The sequence below is a fragment of the Centroberyx affinis genome, unplaced genomic scaffold (assembly GCF_046629955.1).
Source record: "Centroberyx affinis isolate AG114_WGS23_722 - 3 ecotype Tasmania unplaced genomic scaffold, CSIRO-AGI_Caff_v1 ptg002107l_1, whole genome shotgun sequence".
NCBI lineage: Eukaryota > Metazoa > Chordata > Actinopteri > Beryciformes > Berycidae > Centroberyx > Centroberyx affinis.
The window spans coordinates 146,848-170,105 of record NW_027280432.1 but is presented as its reverse complement, the minus strand read 5'-3'; positions in this window follow the sequence as shown (position 1 = coordinate 170,105).

Here is a 23,258-nt window from a genome sequence, read left to right as displayed (position 1 = left end):
TACACTAAATATCACTTTCCAACAATATTATTAGTCATAGGGAGACTTGCATTATGCCTAACTAGCTACATAGCTTTTAGCCTGTTTAAATTCACGATTAAGCCATTTGATGATACTATTGTCACTAATTACATCTAGTTGTATACACATATTTATGTGGGCATGGGAGACAAACTACAAATTAATCCTAACTAGTGCAGTGCCCATTCAAAATAGGCGTAGGCTTCCAGGCGCTTGCTTTGAGCCCCGCTGCTGCACAGAGCGTTGTTGTTTATGCTTGTTTATTCAGAATTTATTAATACTGAACATGTCGTGTGTCCAATCCGACACTACACGTCCTTGGATCTCCAGCAATACACCCGCCAAGTGTAAAGTAGATCGGACGAACGGTTCTCGAGATATGCGAAGGACACACATACAGACAGAGATTCCTTGCTTTATAGTATGATATGCACTAGATAATGTTTCTATTTGTTGACGTTTGGTGATGTTAAACTAGCTAGATTTATCCTCTTCTTTCACTGTTGTGTGAGTTAGCCAATATTAACTAAGGCTACTGTTAATTGAGGCACAAGTTAATTTTGGCACACTCGTTATTGGAAACAGAAGGTGAAAGCGTCCCCATGCGACAATGTTTTGGTTAGTGCTCCCTTTACACTCTGCTAGTTAAGAAGTGCCTTAAGTGTCCATGGTGCAGTTAAACAAAGACACAGCCTCAAACTAACTACTTTCAATGTAATGTTTAGTGTAGTCTTTACACCCAAAGTTACGATTGTGCACGCTCAGCTGGTGCAACAGGCTGCTGATGAGTGTGTGAGTTTTGACGTAATACACACTCGCCAGGCCGAGCGGTTAGTCATGACACACACTCCTCTGTTCTTCCCCAGCAACACAAGGAGAGAGGAGAGCCGTTCCAAGTTGTGAACTTCTGTTTCCTGGAGGAGGCGACTTCTGGGTAATTCATGCTTCAAAAAGAAGTGGTAATACATATTTGGGGGAAAAGAACTATTCTATTTTTTTTCTACTTTCTAATTTTCCACATTTTTGTAACTTGTTTGCCCTCCTCGAGGTGAACACACAATGCCCAATGTTCTTTTATAATTCGCTTCTTCACACTTGGTACATCTTGGTACATCCTGATAGAGCTGGACTGTATTGTGGCTGACTGTTGTTTTGCAGATTGCTGAGAGTGCCTCTTTTATAGTTACTCAAATAGGACGATCAATTCTTTAATTCTCCACGCATTTTTGATAGATGTCATGTACATTCAAGAGTTTCTGTCCCCATGATGTTATTTATTTTATGTTGAAATGTTTCTAAATCATATTTAAGGTTTTTTTTTATCCATAGAGAAAGCAGAGGAAGGGCAGGAGACAATACCCTTTTGGAATTCATTTAATCTAATTTATCAATGTCATCTATTCATTTGTCCAATAAAAATAAATTATTTATCTTGACAGAGGGAGGAACCATGGTGTTCCAAGTTATATCATCCTGTATTTATCATCAGTTCATGTATATACTTCTTTAGCAGTATGTGTGATGGTGAAGAAAGCATCTTCTTCTATATTTTTGAGCACAGCCATGCGAGGATTCAGAGTTCAAAGTCTGTTAATTAGTGGTAATTAACAGCTTGTAATGGTCTACAACAGGGATGGGCAACAGTGTGCCATGGAGGGTTTTCATTCCAACCAGGTGATTTCCCTGATCAACACACCTTCAACCAGAGAGGAGGACTTGATCGGTGAAATCGGCTGGTGTGGAGATTGGTTGGAATGCAAACCTGCATACTCTCAGATTGGAAGATGACACTCATCTTCCAATCCATCCCAAATTGCCCGCAATTTTCCTCAATATTGTGTTTGGATTGCTGGAGCGAAAATAACCTGACATTTGTCTTTGTAGGAAGGATGAGCCACGGTGTGCCAAGTCCCATCTTCTTGTATTTCATGCCTTCAAATGTATTTTTATTGCGATGCGTGATGTTAAGAGGTATGATTACCTCTCCCTCTCTCTCTGCAGGATCATGGAAATTAATAATTGCACCCTATTAGAAATATTGTTATTATTTAAGCAAAATATGATAATTGTTTGGATTGAACAGACAGGCAATGTGCAACAATCTTACTGCCTTCACATAATATTGTCATGCTGATTTAACATGACTTGCTTAGTTAATAAGCATATGGACAACAGCTTAACCTATATGCCTAATTTACAATTTGTCTCCCGTAGTACCTTGCTTTTAAGGTAAGATCATTTGTTGATTTGTGCCTTCCTCACTCCTTTTTCACCTCTTTTAACTTTTGGAACAAATAATGAATTTAAAATGATGATGATGATGATCATATTAATAATATTATTATTATTTTAACCATATATAGTGACCAGAAAATGAAGAGGAAGCCTACTCGTCCAAACCGTCCCTCAGTGAGGCAGCAGTCTGCCAACTGTAGGTTAGTTGGAAAAACTCTGCAAGTTGCCTTGGCAACCAATTGGTGTGCATTGTCTTGAACGACACCCATTTGCCAGGGACAGAAGAAACATACGATTTTATTGACTAGCTGTGAATTCACAACACAAAGAGAAAAGGATGAACAGCTGAACTGAGCGAGACATAATATTTTTCTTTCGATCGCTGCTTCCCTGTTTCTTCTGGGAAACATGAATCTACCTTTCAAGCTGTCTCTCCCTGACAAACCTCTACAAGGGCTATATAATGGATAAGGATACGTAAGGTTATCATCCTTTACTGATCATACATCATGACGGACCCTGATGGCTATATGACTCATGTCAAAAAGAGTGAATTGTTTAGTGTTAGCATTATCAGCTTGGTTCTGCTTCAGTCAGTTCCCATCCACAGTCTGTGACGTCTGTGACGTACACACAAATTAAAGAAGGAGATTAACCAACATCAAGACTGTTGTGATGACAATAGATTCATTTTGAGAACAATGTGAAGAGGCTTTACATTTAAATTCACAAAAGCTCAGAGTTACAAGAAACTACCGCTGAGTACGTACTGAATCTGAGAAGAGAGGGAGAGAAAAAATGGAGAAACAATAGATGGAGGGCTGTAGATGCAGTGTTAAGAGCAACGCTTTTCCTTTTTCACGTGTCATGCTTCACCCACCTCCCTCCTTCCTCCTCCCATCCTCATGTGGTTCTGACAGGCTCTGTGTGGGTGTGCATGAGAGAAAGAAAAAGAAGGAGAGGGAGTGATGGAGAGAAAAAGCTCTTATTTATGTAAAAGCTGACATGAGAGGAGGTGCTCGGCTGAAGCACACAGCCTGACCGAGGCTCTGTTAACTCTTCACAGTGAGAGCAGCACCAGTCGAAACCAACTACGCGCTCTCCGTGACACAGAACATGACGCATAGCTCACATTTTGATCTCTTTACCTATTACCACTGTGTCAAGGTTAATGAGAATTTCCCCATGCTATCTGCAACGACTCAGTCCCTGCACAAAACTTCACCCGTGTACAACATCAGAAAATTGAGGCCTGTAACACATTTCTTTTTTGCGACTCTGATATTGGCAATCAACAAGATGAACTGGTGCCAATCGGAACTAGATAAATTGCATTCGGTACTAAACTTTCGAAATTGTACTTTGAAAATTTGAATGAGTTGTAATTTGATGCATTCACTCTTGCTTCCACTCTAAGTCAATAACCGGAAACACACAAAAGTTGAACAAAAGAGGATATAATTGTCCCTAACAGGTACTTGAATGTCGTTTTGTACCATAAAAAACTAATCTCAGTATGCAGGCAATTATTTCTTCGTAAACAGCCATTGTGTTGGATTGTTTTTCCAGAATAATTAAGCATCCTTTGCCTGTTGCAAGGTGGACAGCGCTGCAGTAATGCATGAGGCGTAATTTCAGCAGCCAGCACTGCTCAGGATTTATGAATGCTATTAAACCTTTTACTATCTGGATGAAACAACCAGTCTGTGCAATCAGATGCAGCAGATAGGAAGACTGTCACTCACTCCTCTCTATTGGTAATGGCAGCACTTCACCCCTTTCAACAACAAAGCAATCTCAAAGACTCAGCCCATCCAATGAAATATTAAAGCCAGAGTACAGTGTGAGGTTTGAAGCCTTTTACTCATACGTTTTCTGCTGGCTCTGTGTGCGCGTGTGTGTGCATGTTTGTGGGTGTGTGTGTTTGTGCTTGTGTGGTTATACATATGCTCCTAATGTTAAACAAGTGATAGTGATTTAGTTCTCCCCCAGGCATATGGTGTCCCCCCTTCTGCAACACTGTAAAACATCAAACACTTCCACAGTATGCCCCGGGGACATCGGGAGAACTGTGGCAGACAAATGCATAAAAGCGACAAAGTACATAAAGGTCAATTATTGAAAAATTGAAATGCTAATTTATTGGGGGAGCAGACTGCTGTGCAGCTCAATGAAAGAAGAATGAAAGGCTGAGAAACTAAATGTTGAATTTAAGCTAAACAAGTCATTCTTTAGTTTCTCACATGTGATATCAACACAGAACTCGTTCATTTACTCATTAATTTGACAGATATGGCGGATGGAATATAATCATCAAGAGATACCAATATGAAAATGACATATCACTATCAATTGCAATATGAAATAGATTACCAATAAAACATAGATAAGTAGCACTTTCTAGCATAATAAATTTGGCAATATCTGTTCAGTTGTTGCGCAAGGTTGACTGTATTAATATATTGAAACAACTATTAATATTGTGTCCCTATTAAATATGGTTCCCTCTTCTCTTTAATCATACATGACGATTCATGATGACAACCCCTTTTTTTGTTTTTCAGCACTGAGGCCAACTGCAGCGCTAATATTCTGCTAATCATTCATGGAGCAGTTTTAAACGTAATTATCTGCCTAAGTGCCTTTCACATCTACTAAACCCCCGGAAGTGCTTTGTGGTGTCATAATAGGGTTTGGATGTTCATCAGATTATAGTTTTGCTTTTACAAAAAATGTTATGTTTGTTAAAATAATATGTTTTGGTATCTATTGGTTGCATCAACTGATATGGATATCCCATTGTATAGGCGCCCAGTCCATTATGATACTAATTTGTTGATGCACCTCTCACCTCACGTACACCAAACTTTCTAATCAAAATTATCCGATATAGAAGCAGCGCTATAAGATATAATCGGTTGATATAATTAATTCTATGTGACAACAGATGGATGCGGTCTGATATCGTCCTCCTCACCCCTACTGGTTTCCTGATGCAAATGTTCATCATGCTCAGTGGTTATAGTTTGTATTCACACTCTGAGCTGAAATATGCAATATCCTGTGTGTCTCAGTAACTCAGCAAGGCACCGACAGAGATGCAATATGACTAATCTTTAGGTAACAAAAGTGATGCTACTCCTATTGGAATCTGCCAGAATGTCGCGGTGTCCTTTATACAATATGGTACAATGAGCAACAAAATGTTTTATGACATTTTCACAGATTCATAGTGAGTCTGGATGAATTACAACAAAGCACTGTGGGCAGGATGGCAACAGTAACCCACTGCTCCACAAACAGTGGTGTGTGAACCTCCCTGCTGGACTTACAGCAGCCCAAAATGTCAACCATTCTCTTTCCACTCTCCCACTGAACTCACAGTTATCCCTGATTAATAATAAAAGGGTTATCGACACACACAAGAGCCCGCCTACACACACACACACACGCGCGCACTCACACACGCACGCATCCCAATCCTCAAACTTCCAGCCTTCCATCCTGTCCTCCCAATAAGAGAGGATTATTTCACACAGCATAAAACGAATGTGCACAGTAACCTTCGATGCAGTATACTGGCACAGTAGCTGGTCGCCATGGAGTCAGGCTGGTTGAGTAACTACGGTAACCCCTGCCCAACACACTAAGCCACACCGATGTATGTAATGAAAGGAAAAACTCAATAACAGTGTGACAAGGGTGGCAGAGGCCGGTAGGAAATTTGTTATTCGTTTATCTAACTGCAGGGGATGATAAAGTAGTTTGCGTGTGTGTTGTGTGTGTGTGTGTGTGTGTGTGTGTGTGTGTGTGTGTGTGTGTGTGTGTGTGTGTGTGTGTGTGTGTGTGTGTGTGAAGAGAGAATAGAAGGCCGAAGATAACAGGTTCCTGTGTCAAATTAGTTCCCCTAGAGATGAAGGAATGGAAAATTTCAGTCTTTTAAAATGCAATCCTCTGCAAGCAACTTCTGTGTCCTTCATTCCTCCATCTTTTCTCTTCTTTCTAATGCGCAGAGCAGCAGGTCCACAGGGACACACGTGTGTGTGTGTGTGTGTGTGTGTGTATCAGTGTTCAGTGGCCCTCTGAAGTGTGTGTAGAAAATCATCATCAAGGACACTCAGGAACTAAAGGATGGTAAGTGTGAAAAACTGTGCTGCACTTATTCCTATTGTCAGAGCTTGTCTCCTGTTGGCTGTTAGAAATCATCCTTCTTTCTATGAAGGCTGAACTCTACGAAGGCTAATAACTGATCGTTAAGTGATCACTTATGATTGGCCGTCAATGGGTGATCATAACCAGAAATATGTAACTCTTTATTACAATAACAAACAGCTCGCTTCCAGCGCCGATCAGCTCATAATCCAATTATGAGGATTAAATTCTTACAGCAGCTTATTTGGATCACGACTAACAAGAAATTAATTGAAAGGGGATGACCCTATAGGAATAAAGCTCTGCAGTTCAGCTGGCAGAACAGACTGAGAAAAAATCAGAGTGGGTGATAATACTGGTGATATTAAATGGGAACATTACACACACTCCAAGTGGCGGTCTACATTACTCACACAATGTTGTCACCAATAGCTGAAAGGACATAATTTTCAGTGTGCTGCAGCTATTGATCCCAAAAGTACAGGCAATGAACCAAAATGCTTAAACTGAACCCATTAATGCACACACACACACACACGCACACATGCACACACACTACTGTTCATCTCCCTGATGTGTTAATTGCCGGAGGTCTGTTCCTGAAATCTAAAGTAGGACTCTCTCTTACCTACAGATGCACAAAATTTCACAGGGAACTCGAAAGCTGTAATTAAAGGGTGACAAATTCCTGCTCCTCTCCCACTGTGTGTGGGATGGCCTGAAATAGAATAGCAGGGTTTCAACAGGCGAATCGCACTCACACCGCTGCACAGCCGCAATCCTGTGTCTCAATAAGAAGAAGGGAAAAAAATGGATACTGCCTGTACTCATAAGTCTCCCTTCTCTGTAGGCATTCTAGCAAATGATTTTACAGACAAGCGTGATAAGGTACGGTGACAGCAGAGGCTGAGGAACAGTGGGCCGCATGTAGCCACAGGAGAGTGACGCTGTCTGAAATGGCAACACAAAGCACATCAGTTGCCAGACCGAGCCTGTGAACTGTACGAGGAGAAGTGCAGCTGGGCATCCGCATCTTCTCCCATGACTGCTACCGGTGATTCACAAGCCAAGGCTAATTCCTGTTGTGTGATGCCATTTACATCATTTGCTTGAGGGTGTAATCTTTAATATGGGTCCATTATTATTCCACAGAGCCTTGTGGCTGTGCGCAGGCGTGTGTATATTTGTGCGCGTGCCTGTGCATGTGTGTGTGCGTTAATGTGAGTATGTGAGAGAGAGGGAGAGGGAGAGAGAGAGTGTGTGAGAGAGAGAGAGAGAGTCTGTTGCTATGCATTTTTACACGTCCTTCCTCCCACTGGTCTCTTCACATGAAACATGGCAGAGTGGAGTTGAACACATATAGCCGAGCCTTTTTCCGGTGATGCAACAACACTTCAGCAGTAATATCTCTGAAAGCCTCGGTGTAGCATTAGAGGTCGTGCGTGTCCCTGAGCTGTCTTGCTGCTGCGAGGGAAAAGGGCTTGAACCCCCCTGAAAATGTCTGTCGGTCCTCCAGACTGCTCCATTATTTCGATGGATTCTAGTGTTAGCATTATGGCCAGTGTTGGGGAAGTTAGTGTAAGTAAGTGTTACTCATGGTAGAGAGTGATATGTTATATTGCTTGTTATGTAACTTTTGAGTTACTTCCATAAATATATTCATGTGACTCAAAAATGAGGCGCTGTGTGTTGCCCAGCCATAGACTCAGTAACGTAGAGGACACATCGGACTGAAATGATTTTCTCTTTTCTCTCAATTAAATCAAGTAATGTGTGGATTTCCACAAAGAAACTATTAAGTGATGTAACTTCACTGCTCAAATTTTCTTTGGATGTTTTCTTCAGGACAAAATGAAAGAGCATAAATTTGATTAACAGCTTTGTCTTTTGAAATATTATATAATATATAACAGCCAATACAGTACGACACTGCAGTGTAAATATTATCCTGACAGGAACTTTGTGTTACATAAAACGTATCTGTAATAATACTGGTTGATTTTAAAAAGTAATTACATTGCATTACTTAGTATGATTACATCAAAGTCATTATTACCTCCAGCACTGACAATGGCACAAGATGCAGCAGTGATGTTGTGTGATTGAGTTACAAAAGCAGAAGGTCAGATCAATAACAAACTCCACATGTCGCAAAATTATTTGAATTTAATAATTGCATATATGCAGCAAGATGTCTTTTGTTGGGATCTAAGTAAAGAAAGGCCTTTTCCTCTTCTGGCACGTTTGACTGATGGTAATTTGATTTCAATAGGACAGCAGTGTGAGAATTTCACAATCTCAGCACTCTCTCTCCAGAAATAAATAATGTTATAAATCTCAATATATTTCCATAATCTCTCTTTTACTGGCAGCGAACTAGGCGCAAACATTTTTTTTTTAACCAACGCAGAAGGACTGACCAATGTGTGAACTCAGCCATATGGGAAGCATTTACTGCTCTCCATGCATGCGTAAAGTGTTATGCATATGAAAGAGACGTCTTTTGGTGTTCAATCTGGAGATGAGGTGTCTGGGCCCTATACAGCGTTCTGGCTGCTTTGTCAGTGCAGCCATGCAGCGATAGCATGTGTTGGTATGAGGGGCAAATTGGAGCTTTGGGGGAGAATAGAGCAAGTAGCTTACTAAGGAATCACGCTATTCCCCAAGAAACAGCAAACAGGCCTAAGAGGCTTGAAGAGGGTTGAGTTGTTTGAAACATCGCATCAACACTAAGAGTTTATACATCGATGTGCTGTATAAAGAAAGTGTGGGAAATAGCTAAACGTATTGGCTTGGCATGCTAAAGTAAAGAAAAAAGTCCTCCAGTGTCAAATCCACAATCAGAAATATGGCATCTACTTGCCATCGAAGCCTTAGGTTAATGGAGTAGAAATCTAATATTGACTATTTGGAGTTGGGTACCAACCCATATTCAAAAAAGGAGAGAGAGTGGCCACTGAAGGCATGATTCATTTGACACCCTCTTTCATTGTTGTAGTCTTTATTGAAAACTAGCGCCTTTGTGCAGCAATGCTATCAACAATGGCCATATAATGACTCACACCACAGTCTTTCCAAAGCTAACAAAGACATATAAATTAACTGTGACAGTACAAAGGAAGCAGACAATGAGATGAGACAAATCGTTCAGATTTCAATAGATCAAGTCAAAGTCAGACAAAGATTGGGAGAAAGAGCAAATCTAACTGTGTATGTATGTAACAGTCTAATGCTGTTGCAGGTGTTCCCACTGAATTTCTGAATCTCTGTGAATCATTTACACCTCCATGCTTTAGTGGTTCGTCATCTGACTGGAAGATTACAGGCTGAGAGCAGTATAATGTTTAGGACAGCAGGGTTATTGGCAAGAGTATGATTACATACAGACAGGTGGGTGTCGCCATCTGATAGAGCTTCCTCCAGCGGCCTCTGACCCCCAGCCACACTACAGCAGAGTTCACTGGAGTTCACAAGACTGGCTCTTTCACAGAAGGATGCATTCTCACCAAGACAAACACCAGCTTGGCTGTCTGGGTGAATAATGAATGCAGTCAGACATAAAAGATGGCCATGACAATTCAACAAGTGCAAAAAAAGGGCAACTTTGGTCAGCGTACAGAGGCGATCAGTTAGCATTAGCCTAAAAGCCATTCAGCCAACAGCTGAAAGCTGTAGACATTAACACAAAACATAATTAACTAATGAGGAAAACCTGTTAGCCATCAGCTTTGTGCTTGCACTGTTGAAGGGCCAGGAGAGGTAGCACAGAGCTGGGAATAAACCTAAATGGGTAACAGTACAGCACCAGGGAAGGTCATAGTGTATGTGTGTGTGTGTGTGTGTGTGTGTGTGTGTGTGTGGTGAGTTGGGTGGGAGTGGGAGTGGGGTGGGGTAAGAAGAATAATTATGATACCCACTGCTTTGGTGAGAAGAGCAGGCTCCCAAGCTGGAAAAATAAACAAATGGATTAAATAGCCTGATAGTGGATAGAGAATTGGATAAGATTTGGTGAAAGACAAGACAGCGAGAGAGAGATGGAGATTATGTGGAGCAACATAAAAGGGATAAAAGGATAACAATGGAGGTGAGAGACAGGCCCCAGGGGAGAAGCCCCTGCTCCTGACTGAACTATAAATGGAGACCAGTCAGACTAGAAGCTGCCAGGTTTCAAGTCTATGTCCAGCTTCAAAGCTGTCAATCTGTCTGGGGCCGAAGACAACATGAAGTCCAGAGTTTTCTACTGACACTACTGTGAAGGACACTTGGGTAGTAAAGAAATACAACCTTACTGGTGTTAAAGCTAATTAGAAATGTTACTGCAATGTCCATAACTTAAAGTCAAGATGTCAATATTTGACATTTTGGAAGGGGGTTTTGTATAATACAGATAGAGGTCAAACTCAGAATGAAATGCTCCAGTCACACTCTCTAACCTGACCAGATAATCTGAGGTTAAACAGGTTTTTGTCAGGCCCCACTCAGTCATGTTAGAGCAGATCACTGGTAAACCAAATTTCTTTAGCAGTTTAAGACACAATAACCTAAACAAAGCAATAAAGGAATTCGTATGTGAAGGTGTAATACAGTATCTTGAGCTCATTGAACACATCACACTCCTGTAGGTTGGAGGTTCAATAGCTCCTAATTGGTTTTAAACAATGAAGCTCTTGTCCACCGGCAATTAATCTAGTTTTACATCCGTGCAGCGAAGCCTATAAGTCTATACAAAATGGAAAGCACTGTATATGTTGTCGGGTTAACAAGTGCTATTAAATCATGCCTGTTAAAAGACTAAGAGGTGCTTAGCTTGTCCAAAGCCATTACTGTCTGATTTAGGGCCTGCCAGAGAGACGCTCAGTGCAGGCCTCACATGACACTATGTGCCCAGGAAAGGGGGGAATGTCCCGCTGTTGGAAAAATCATTAGCTGCAACCTCAAATTCAATTACCTCCTTGGTACTGGATCCCCCCGATGGTCCTCTGGAGGACTATGCGGCCAAAATAACTCCCACAACTCCCCACGTTAGCGAACTCCCCCGCCAGATGAGAGAGCAGACCTCAGCAGCCGCCATCAATGGAACAACACAATCAGAAACACTCAGAGAGAGATTTGGGATGCTGGCGGGGAGCAATGAAAGAAAACAAATACAAATCAAGTACAAAATGAAGGGGACATGATTTGTTGCCCCCAGGACTGAGTGACCTCCCAGCAGGATAGCACACACACACACACACACACACACAGAGAAAGACAGGTGTGTGCACATACAAACACATGAGGCTTGTACACATATTTACACACATATATGCAATGCTTGCCACATCTAGTCAAAACACTTACATCTGGGTTGTGTTTGTCTTTTTGAGGTCCAGCTCCTTTGCCATCATCGCAGGAAAATAAAATGAAAGGAAAATGATGTATATGTGTGTCAAAAATTGAAAAATAGTCCGGGAGGGAGAGAAAGAGGGAGACATAAAGGAGTGTGTGTAGGCTGTGAGCACCTTTCTATTCTCTTGGCTTGCAGGGAGCCCTGAGGGAGCAACAGAGGCCTGCGATGGGAGCGCTGTCGGTACGCCGTGGGCTGAGACAAGTGGATTAACGCTGATCTTATTCTGCTTGATGAGGGGGTTGATGAGAGGCAGGTGGTACAGAAATGTAGCAGATCCGTTGGCTATAAGTATTTGGGTGTGTGTTTCAGAGCGTGTGGTTTTCACTAAGGAGGTGTAACAGTTAACAGCTTTGCCTGCATCACATTCTCATTTCGTCAAAGATGTTAAGACTGACGCAAAAATCATTCAGGAAACCAAAGATGAACTAATTATACACTGAAAACTCATGGAAATGGAAGATTTAATGGATCATGCAGGCAATATTGATTATTATTACATCGTCTGCAGGGGCTAGTGTTCTTTTTTACACTGTTTGAAATGGAATCACCTTAAATTGTAGACATCAATGCCTCTAAAGTGCACTAAAAACCCCTCTTTCCATTTAATTTAAGTTATTTTATGACCGTCAGTATTGTATTGATTAGTTGCTTGGATTTGGCTTCTTAAATGCAGATACTGCCAACGTCCCTTACTGCTGATGTCAGCTTTGTTGTTTCCGGATACTAAACTTCCTTTAACTGCTGATGATCCCTCTTCCTCCTCATAAGAGTTGCTTCTTGCATCGATAGTGTGGCCATACTGCATAATAACAACAACAAACAGTTTTTGCAATGATGGAATACCCATTCAAATATAAGCAAAATATTCTTCAGGTTGTTTTTAAGCTCTTTTGAATTGTATACCAAGTTAAGTCATGAACTGATTTATGGAGACAGATGGACTTGTGGAAAGAAGACAAATTGGATAAAATGCTGAATTTTGATCTAAGATCTAGAAAAGAATCGGGTTAGGTTATACTATAATGCAAGTCAAAGCAATATCAGCTTCTTTGTATATTATAAACTTGAGTGCTAGTGGGTCTATATTCTTTATCAGCGCAATAGAAAAGTACCCTATTCTGTATATTTCACTCTGTATGCAATATGCATTGGCAAATATGAATGTGAAATGAAAGGAGCAAAATCTCATTATTGCTACATTAAGGGGTGCGCTGTTTATAAATATATTATATGTGCATGCATGCGTCAATTTCTTATTTTGCCTATTCATGTCTGTTTCCCTTGGGCATTTTGTGTGCACCTGTGTGTTCGTTTATGTGTGTACGTGCTGTGTGCATGCATATTTGTATGTATATGTGTATGTATGCACTGTGCGTGTGCGTATAGATTTTGTTGAGTGGGACAATGGCATTTCAGAAACCCAGTAATGATGCCATTAGTATGTCTGACTGTACCACGAAGGAGAGAGTCAGCGCTGAACCTCGGGGCACAGCAACACCGCAGACGATTCCCCGACAGTCAGCTCTCCTCATGTCCATCAGACAGCGAAGGCCATGCTCCAACCACAACCACAATCAGCACCAATAACACCAGCAGCAGCAGCATTTGCATCACATTGTCACCCTCCCCTGGCAATAATCCATACACCTGCGTTAGGACTACAGCCTCTGTTTTCCTGTTTCCCTCTTTCATTCAACTCCTCTCTGGATTCAACTTTTAATTTAAGGGAAACAGTCTTCCTCTGACTAAGCATAAACTGCATATTGTTCTCCTAGTGATCCCTATCCTAAGCCAGTCAGCACTTTCTACTAAACACAGAGATTGGTTGGAAACTGCTGAGATGCACAGTGCCATGGCACTAAAGAAAGGCACTGTGGTGAATCAAGTTTAAACCCAGAGCTTTATGAAGCCCTGTGGCTCCGTCACGTCCTCTTCTCTTCATTCAGCTCACCTCCTTCCTTATTTCCATCCAACAACAGTGTGTGGGCCATTTCAAACTGGAGGCCTCACAACTGTCAACGTGACTGGCCAATTAGACAGGAGAGGGGCAGATGGCAGGAAGAGTGGGGCCAGATGGGAATTTTTGGCCAGAACAGTGAGGTTAGTGCCGAGACACCCTGACACTAAGTGCCATGGAATCTCTAAAGAACCAAAGTGAGTCAGGACGTTGGTGTTGATGAGATCGAATAATGTTACAGACCAAGATGAGGCTCGGGGAGCAGTTAAAGAAGTTTGCCATGATCAAGTCGCAGCGGTCTCAGCACTACAATAAGCTCTAATGAGTAAGGTAATGACCGACTTGTTCTAACCAATTAAGGGACTCTAATATGGGGCTTGGGAAACAATTAGTCATCAGGCAGCAGTCAGCCACTGGGAATGATCTGAGATCCACTTCAAGAAGAACTTGATTTTCCTAACGACCAGTTGGAGACAAAACATTCACCCTTTCACTCCACATGGAAATCAAATCAAGCCCTTTATGCACTCCAAACAACACTCCAGCATTAAATCAAGTATGATTCATTTGATTTCCTCCCAATTTATTTTGAAGCTGAGCACTGATGATACTTTTCTTTTAGCAGGTAGTCAGCAAATAGCGTTTTATTGCTTGGACTATAAATAATATATTTAGGCCGCTTTTCATTTTTCTCCAACCAAGATGACCCTGTTTACCTCTCTAACCACAGAGGTTATCTGCATTAATTCCTTGTGGCACCATTTTAGAGTCATTCTACTACACATGTCAACATTATTCTGCCCAGACAGCTTAAATGATTACCCAATTAATCACCAGAACAGTTCAGTTAAAAGACAGGTCCAACTTATTGGAAAAATCAATCTTGGTGCCTGCTGAGTGTAAGTAATAAGAAAGTAAAGTCAATAAGAAAGACACACTCAATAATCATTAATCTGCCCACCAAAGCAAAGAAGACATCTCTCTACATGAGTAGTGAGTTTCACAGTTAATGTCCTCTCTTTCTTATCAACACGGCCGAGTCAGGATGTGTTGCTCCTCCACATCACATCACTCTGCCAGAGCAACAAACTCTGCCAAGAATATGGATTCTCTGGGCAGCAAGAGGGAGAGAAAGGAGTAGGAGAGATGAGGATGGTGAGGGCGAGGTGGGCCAAGCCTTCATCTCACTCTCATTTATCATTAGGGGCAACACTATGACTTCCTCCCACTCAGCTCCTTGTTCACCTTTCTCTTCAGATATTTTACTTTTTTCTTCCACAGTCTGCACTGAACATCCACCCCCTTTTTTCATGGCAGTGTAGGATGTCAACCAACCAGTTCTGCTTCACATTTACCATGTCAGGAATTTCAACCTGTAAACAGCCACTGTGATTGCAAACTGGTATTCTATGCCTTCAGACTCTATAGAGTATAAGGCAAGCATATATATCATTAAAGTGCCAGAGGATAGCCATCAACTGTGAGCTCCTCGTTATGGATTTACACCTCACAAGTTTGCACGGCAGAGTGAATGGGTATAGACACACATGCACACACACTAGCACACATCAAAGTGGTCTAATGATGCCCATAAAAATCATCTGTGTCCCACCTGAGGCTTCTAGTGCCACAGAGATCCCTTGGGTGCCCGGGACAGAGTCCTAAAAGGAGTAGGGACTTGGCACATGGCTCCGTATATCACACTCTCCCAGTCAACAATCCTCTGAGGTATTGTGGAGAGGTGACATCTGTGTTTTCATCCATGTTGAGTTTTTCTCTCAGATGACAGTGTGTGCTCTTTGTTCTGGCTGTGTCTCGTGACGGGTCTGCAGTGTGCTGTGTGAGTCTGGGGCTGCGTCACCACTGACTGTAATGGCTGAACACTGCAGGGTGGAAAACCACTGCAGCCTGCATACATTTCAATCTTTTTGCCATCCAAAACTAGAAAACACATTATCTGAGACATTTTTATCATTTAAGATGAGACCAGATAGTGTTTCGAGCAACTTGTTAATATCCATATTTGTTGCTGTTGTAGACACTGTTCTTCGATAAGTATCTTATTTATGGTTTAAGATAATAGCATCAGAAAATAACTTTTTGCAACAACTAAGTAGTCAAGGATATACTGAAGAAAGACTGTGTCAGCGATCAGTCATGTGTTGTGCAATGAGCAAAAAAAGATCAAAAGCTTGATTTTTACCGAGCAAAACAAATTAGACAGACCTGGTCTTCACCATTACCTCCTCAGTGAATACAAATTCCCATTTTAATTTAATCAGGCACAGCAGGACAGGCTCATGGGGTCCTGCATGGAACTGACTGCAGTGCAACACAGGTTTCATTTCCTGTTAAGGCACCTTTTCCAAAAGGCTTTGTTTTAGCTGCTGTACAAACGATCTCTGCGGCTTTAATGACAATCGAGCGACCCAAAATGTGACAAAAGAGGTAAAAACCATAACACAAACACAAAAAGACACTTTTGATAAAACCATCTGTAATTACAGCTGCTAATCATTTATTTAATTGAACTAACTTTGGAATGGTATAATGGTATATAGAGTACATATTTTGTGTTCTCTTCATGAAATGCCATACAGTGTGTATTTGGCAAGGACACATTCCTGTTGTGGGTCTATTTGTTTCTCTCCATCACTCTCAGCCTGCTTCATCGACCTTATGTAAGAGAAAGGTCATAGCATATCTATTATTAAATGGCTCGGTCATGGTATATTACATTATTAATCACCTCTATGTAGTCTCTTAACCCACACAGCGTGATTCCAACCTGGGTGTCATATATGTTTAAGCAGAAAGAGGCCTGCAATCCCACAGGGTCAACCTGACACTAAATTAGAAGACCATATGATAGGTACATTTACATTCCACCTTCTTAATTCATAAACACTAATAGTCTCCTCACAAATTCAGCGTTCAAGAATCTTGAGGCGTTCTCTATGTCCGTACCGTCGTTAGCAGAAAAACTGAACTGTGAATAGGAATTCAACTGTAAACACTGAACCTGTCCTCCGAGGGAATTGAGCAAACACCCTTTGTGTAGCCGATGCCGTCGTATAACATCTGACTGAGCCACCTGAACTGTCAGCATATCAGGGCCATAAAGGCAGCACAGAGGCAGAAATGTACTGTGAAAGCACCGCATGGGGCAGAGCAGCGAGAGCTCTGAGCCACCCGCCCACCCTTCCTGAATCAGCCGTTTCTGTGGCGACCAGAGCAGAGGGGGGTGGAGGGAGGCGCTCGGTGAAAGTGAAGAGACAACATTTCAAACCCAGTGGGAGAAAGATGAAGAGAGGGATAGATGGATGGAGGGATGGAGGGACGAGTGATAAACGGACGAGGCAGGGTCAACGGGGAGCTGGGGCTGATTCCTGAACATCACAGTCTGTGACAGATTGACAGGCAGCAGCAAACGGCAGCAGCATCCACAGTGAGAGAGACAAACATGGAGGGGGTTTTTCACACTCTGTGGATTGCCTATGGCAGCGCAGATCACAGTCATGGCTCAGGGGTTTATAGCATCTAGACCGGGCCGCAGAAATGTGACACACAGACACTGTCTCTCTGTGAAATCTCATTTGGCCATATGGTCCTATTCAAAGCCTTGTATGTCTCTGTCCCCTCTGTACGCAAATCACTTGAAGTAAGTCATAGCAGATTATGACTTACTTCAGAGAAAAACAACAGAGGAGAGCTTGAGATGGGACATGAGCCGATTCAACAAGTTGTGCGCTGAAGAAATAATTTCGGATCAACCAGATTCCTTACAGTAAACACTCAGGGGCTGCCATTACACACAAACAACATTCCAGGAGGCAACAGTAGGAGCGACAAGTGTTACATACTAACATGGAGGAGAAGGTGCTAAATGCTTAAACGGGCGAGAGAGCAGTTTATACATAGATTAGATGACAGTCTCACATGACCAATAGAAATATGAGCCAGCTGACCTCAGCCATGGCCAATACAGTTTCTGTGCTTTGTAAGAAAAGTCAAAATAAATGATGAATCATAAAAAGGTATCAATTTTCATATCACTTTCAGCCATGGTCTCAAGTGGATAACAAAGTGGACAATAAAATTTCCCATTAAATATCGCAACCTCATGCCAAAGCGGTGACACATTGTCCTTTGCATAAATACATTTTTTTCATAACATGGAAGAAATAAGAAGCCAAGCATAAACTTGCTCTATATAGGGATCTTTGTTTTAATATCAGTTCCATTTTTTGACATCATGCCAGCATCTAGAACTCAGTATTATGTAATGAATTCTACTTTGAACTGAGCATATTTTTACAGCCTTATACTACAGTGATCCCATGCTACAGATGCAGAAGGCTCTCTTGCGCAGTTGAGACAAAAGGCTCACACTGAGCCCTAGAGAAACGGCGTAAATCTGAGATGTAAACAACTGCAGGTTTTCCTGACAGCTGTCTACGGACGACTGTGTCTACACACTGTTAGTTGTATGTGTGCATTTGCATTCCATCAAACAGTCTGACTACAGCGCAGCAGCTGATATGGCAACGTCTTCCTCATGTTTTTTTCTGTTTCTGAACAAGACTGAGATAACAGTAACAGAGCCACTGCTGTAACCGTTCCCTCCGCCCACCTCCTCTTTCAGACACACATGGATACACACCTATTCACACACACAGAAACGGGATGAAACAAGATGGATACAGCCCTTTAAAAAGCAAAGCTTCCCCAAGTCCCAGTGGTCTTTTTCACTTGTCAGTCAAGAGGTAAACAAGCTCTCACACAAACGTACATACACACCCACACCCCACCCCCCACACCCACCCGCACACACACACCCACCCGCACACACACACCCACACACCCACACACACACACACACACACACACACACACACACACACCCCGACTGATAATGGATACACATTGCTTAGGAAAACTTTTACTTCATCCCAGACTTGCATTTATTAAATCAGTGAATCCTTGTTGTAAATACTGCAACATATTTTACATAAGTACTCTAGTAAAAAACACAACAAAAAACAACTTAATGCCAAACGTTACATTCATATTCAACCATAAAAATCCAGTTTAGCAGTAAGGAACAGTAATTTTCAATTTAGGTAACAAGCATTTTGAGCTGTCAACCAAATTGGCGCTACCCAGAGTATTTCAGTCTGATGAAAGGAAGGCTGCGAGACTCACCTGTTTGTGCGCCTGGTGTTAGTCTCCCGGCTGGAGGCTGGTCAGAGAGCAGAGAGCGGTAGAGGTGTGGAGGGACTGGACTCAGTCGGTCACACTGGAGTCATGCCAGTGGATTGGCTCTGCACTGCACTGCACTGCACTGCTCTGCTCTGCTCTGCTCGCCTCCGAGTCTCAGAGACAAACACCAGCTCTGCCTCTGGCTTTCACACGTAGCAGCAACGGAGGGAAGGCTGGGGGCTGCAGACTCTGTGATCAGCTCAAGTCTCTCTCTCTCTCTCTCTCTCTCTCTCTCTCTCTGTTTCTCTCTCTCTCTCTCTCTCCCTCCCTCTCTCTCTCTCTCTCTCTCTCTGTCTCTCTCTCTGACTCTCTCCCTCTCTCCTCCAGGCTCTGTGTTTCTCCTCAAGGCTGGCTAGAGGCGACTGAGGCAGAGCTTGGCTGGGGAGATGAACACAGAAACAGGGAGAAAGTGTATATAGATTAGGTTGACTCCCTTTGCAAGTATTTATGTGTGTGTGTGTGTGTGTGTGTGAGTGTGTGTAAGAGAGTGAGAGAGAGAGGATTCTTTGAGCACCACTGACAGCCACAATGCACACAGGCTCTTCACTGTGAGAGAGAAAGCTACTCCCACCTCCTGCATCCCCCCCACCTTCCCCCCTACACACACACACACACACACACACACACACCCCTTCTTGCCTTCCCCACACCAGCCTGTTGAAATGAGTCACCGGCTCTCAGCCAATCGTACGGCAGCACACTGCCTCTGATTAGAATCACAGGAGTATTTATTGAAGCTGATGCTTCTGTGCTCCTATTTTGAGGAGATGAAAATGAAATGGAGAAGGTCTGGCAGGACTTGACATACTTGTTGGTTTAATGGCCTTCACTCTGGGTGGAGGGGGGCTGTTAAGGTCTGCCAACTGGGTGATGGAAGAAGTGAATGACAGCAGGCTTCATTATATAAAACTATGTCGCAGCAAACATTTCTCCTGAAAGGTGCTATTACCCCATTTGTCTAGAAAGCTAGGAGTATTGCAAGTGACCTGATATGAAAACTCAGCTGAATTCCACAAACCCCTGACAAAAATGCAAGAGAAAGGTAACATTTAGGTGATCATAGGTGTACATTATTTCTGTGTACAGTGTAAGATGTGACTCAGGGTGGTGAATGTTTCATTTTGATTGACCTGTTGAGGAGAACAACTGAAAATCAATTCAGTACAGAAATCCTCGTAACATCCATCCATCCTCCGTCCTCAAAACCTCTCGTCAGCTGACCAGACTGGCTTCATGTCAGACTGAATACCTACAGACAACTCCCCAGCCGTCATAAAGAAACAAGGGGCTGGCAGAGAGACAATAGTGGATTTGTTTTATTTGAATCCTTCAAACATCACTATTAATATTGATTGACATCCCACTTTGCTGAATAAAGGGGTTATTTTCAAGGGCCGCACTGTAAATCAATTGTGAACAGTGCTTATGATGAAGACAGGACTTCATTTGGTTCCAGACTTATATAAAATCAGATAAGATGTGGGACATCTGTGAAGTGTAGGGCACATAATGCAATAAAAGAGACTCAATAACTGTCACCAAAAATTGTTTAAACAGCTGCAGAGCCAGTACTGTGGTCTGTTTCCCGGGCCACACATCCAAATCAATTTCTTTCATCTCTGGTCCAGGTGGAGAAATACTATAAGCCAAAGGGCATGAAACAGCGAGAATGAGAGTAGGTTCAAAAGGTAAGGCAGAGGAAGAGGAGGTACAATAATGTACAAGAGATCAATAGATGACAGTCAGAGAGCATAAAAACAGAAAAAGGAGGAGCGTGTGAAGAGGAGAAGCGGAGCCCATTCCATATGACCGAAAGGAACGCTGCAGCGTAGCTGTTAAAGTCATTTCCCCTCCGCAAATTTCTGTTACAGGCTGAAAATAGGCCCTGCCATCAGATGCACATAATAGAATATCCTGATGATTATAAGGCTGGACTGCACTCTTTCCTAACAAGGCTTTTTTTTGTCCTCAAATTTCCATTATCACTGCAAAAATTACTCTGATGGATCCATTTTGGTAGAGCTATTCAGAATAAAAGAACAAGTAGAGGGAGTGGGAGGGACAAACAATGAGAAAGAGAGGATCTTTCTCTTCACAAAGAAAGTATCCATTAAAATAAAGGAAAATTAGTTACAATGACCTTGATTCTGTCAAGACAAAAAAAGGATCCTGAAAGAGCTGATCACAGGACAAGAGCTGCTCTCCCCAAAGAGCAAACAACTGTGTCTGGTCAACATGTCACAATGGATTAATCTAGTCTTGACATCCGCTGCAACTGACTCTAGTCCATTAGGTCAGAGACATATGACAACTGTAAAACCTCTGGACAAAGGTCTTGAAATGATGAACTCATTAGGGTGAGTGGCTCATTCTCGGGACAAAAACGTCTCATTAGCCCCCTTTCCACTGAAAGCCAAAAGCCCAAGATCTTTGGCCCAGGAACTCTAGCCTGGAACTTAAGCACTGGGCTAAACTTGTTAAAGTGTTTCCACTGAGCAACCTGGTCACTGCGTAACCATGACAACTAACTTACACAACTGCTTGTCATCAAACATGGCAGACAACACTGCTGTCAAATGTACCGTATAATTGTTAACATTAGTTTTAATTACTTTGTGGGAAGTTTTAAAAAACAAGAAGGTTGCAGGATGAGGCTAACACCATTCACATAAAAAAACAAAGTGTCATTGCTGGGCAGTGATTTAAACGCCTACTGAAGGCATTGAAGTAAAAAAAAAACTGCCTTGCCTGCGGGGGGGTTTATAAGATAGCAGCTGAAAGTAATGCAGATTTAAGAATTAACATACCTAGTTTCTAACAAGTAGATGCTCATTAATGTAGAAATGACTGCATTCAGTTACAGACGTTACTAAGCAACACCCCCTTTGAAAAAATATAGAATGTGACGATGTATAAGAATCAGGGCTAACAGCTTTGGCCCTGAGGATTTGGAAGGCCCAAGTAGTGGGGCATGAGTTCCTGGACTAGCCCTGTTTTGGCCCAGGCCAACCCAGTGGAAAGGGGTCAGGAACTCTGGAACTGAGTCCAAGCACCAGGTTTGGCCCTCAGTGGAAAGGGGGCTATTGAGGATGTTTATCAAACTGTCGGAGGGCATTGGTTAAACCGTCTCACAGCTGTTTCTCTTCATTTCAGAAATGTAGCGGAGACGCATATGGACTTCCACGGGAATATGATGGAAAACGCTATGCTTCACGCTCTAGCAGAAAGCAGGGAAGAGCTCTCTGCTCATCCCTGCACAATGCTGGACCTCGTAAAAGCAGCTGTAGCCGGCTGACGCTGATAGATTACATGACAGCCACATAAGACTGTACTTGACATTTAAATCGGAGACTTGGAAATATCAACCAGGATGTGAAATTATTACTCATGCCACTGGCCTGTCTATACTGGAGTGATGTTGCTCAGGCCTTTTACACAACTCTATGTACTGACCAACTTATGGAAATATCAAAGGTTCAGAATGTGTTACAAAGACAGACATAGGCTTAATATCTCATAGATTTTATTTACTAGGAGAAAAAAGGCTGAAGTTGCTGTTGTTGATATTCTACTCTGTGGCAGATCACAGTCACAGTCTGGAGCGAAAGCAGGCAGCCTTTGCTATTTTGCATTAACTCTCTTTTCAGAATCATTTGTTCATCAGTGGCTATTGTACACCTACAATAACACAATCATATGTCCTGGCCACTTATAATACATTAGTGTGGCAGGCTAATCATTTGCATCTTTGAATAGACTCAATCACCCTTGCGCCCCCCCCCCCCCCCCCCGATGCTGTTGGTCATGTTCCTGTGGGAGTGAGATGACCTAAAAATGCTAATAGTACAATAGGACTTCAGAATCAGCACTGTATGTCAAAGGGATGTGATTCACCAGTCAAGGAAAGGGAGTCAGAAGTACTCAGTGTCAGCAAAACTGGACTCAAAGACAATAGCCTGTCAGCCAAAAAAGTACAAAAAAAAAAAAAAAGAAACGAAAGAAAAACATTATCCACAGGAGATGACTCTGACCAGTATCTGTCTGTCAAGGTGATGACACCCCATATGGGACTTTTGAAAGTCTCTCTCTCTCTCTGTCATGCCTTCACCCACAACACATTCCCTCTGCTTTACTTCTCACTCCCTCGGGGAAACTCGACATCTGATACCAGCACACTGATGTTAAATGCTCTGAGCAAGGGGGAGCTCCGTCCTGCCATACTCCATTTCAGTTACCGAGGAA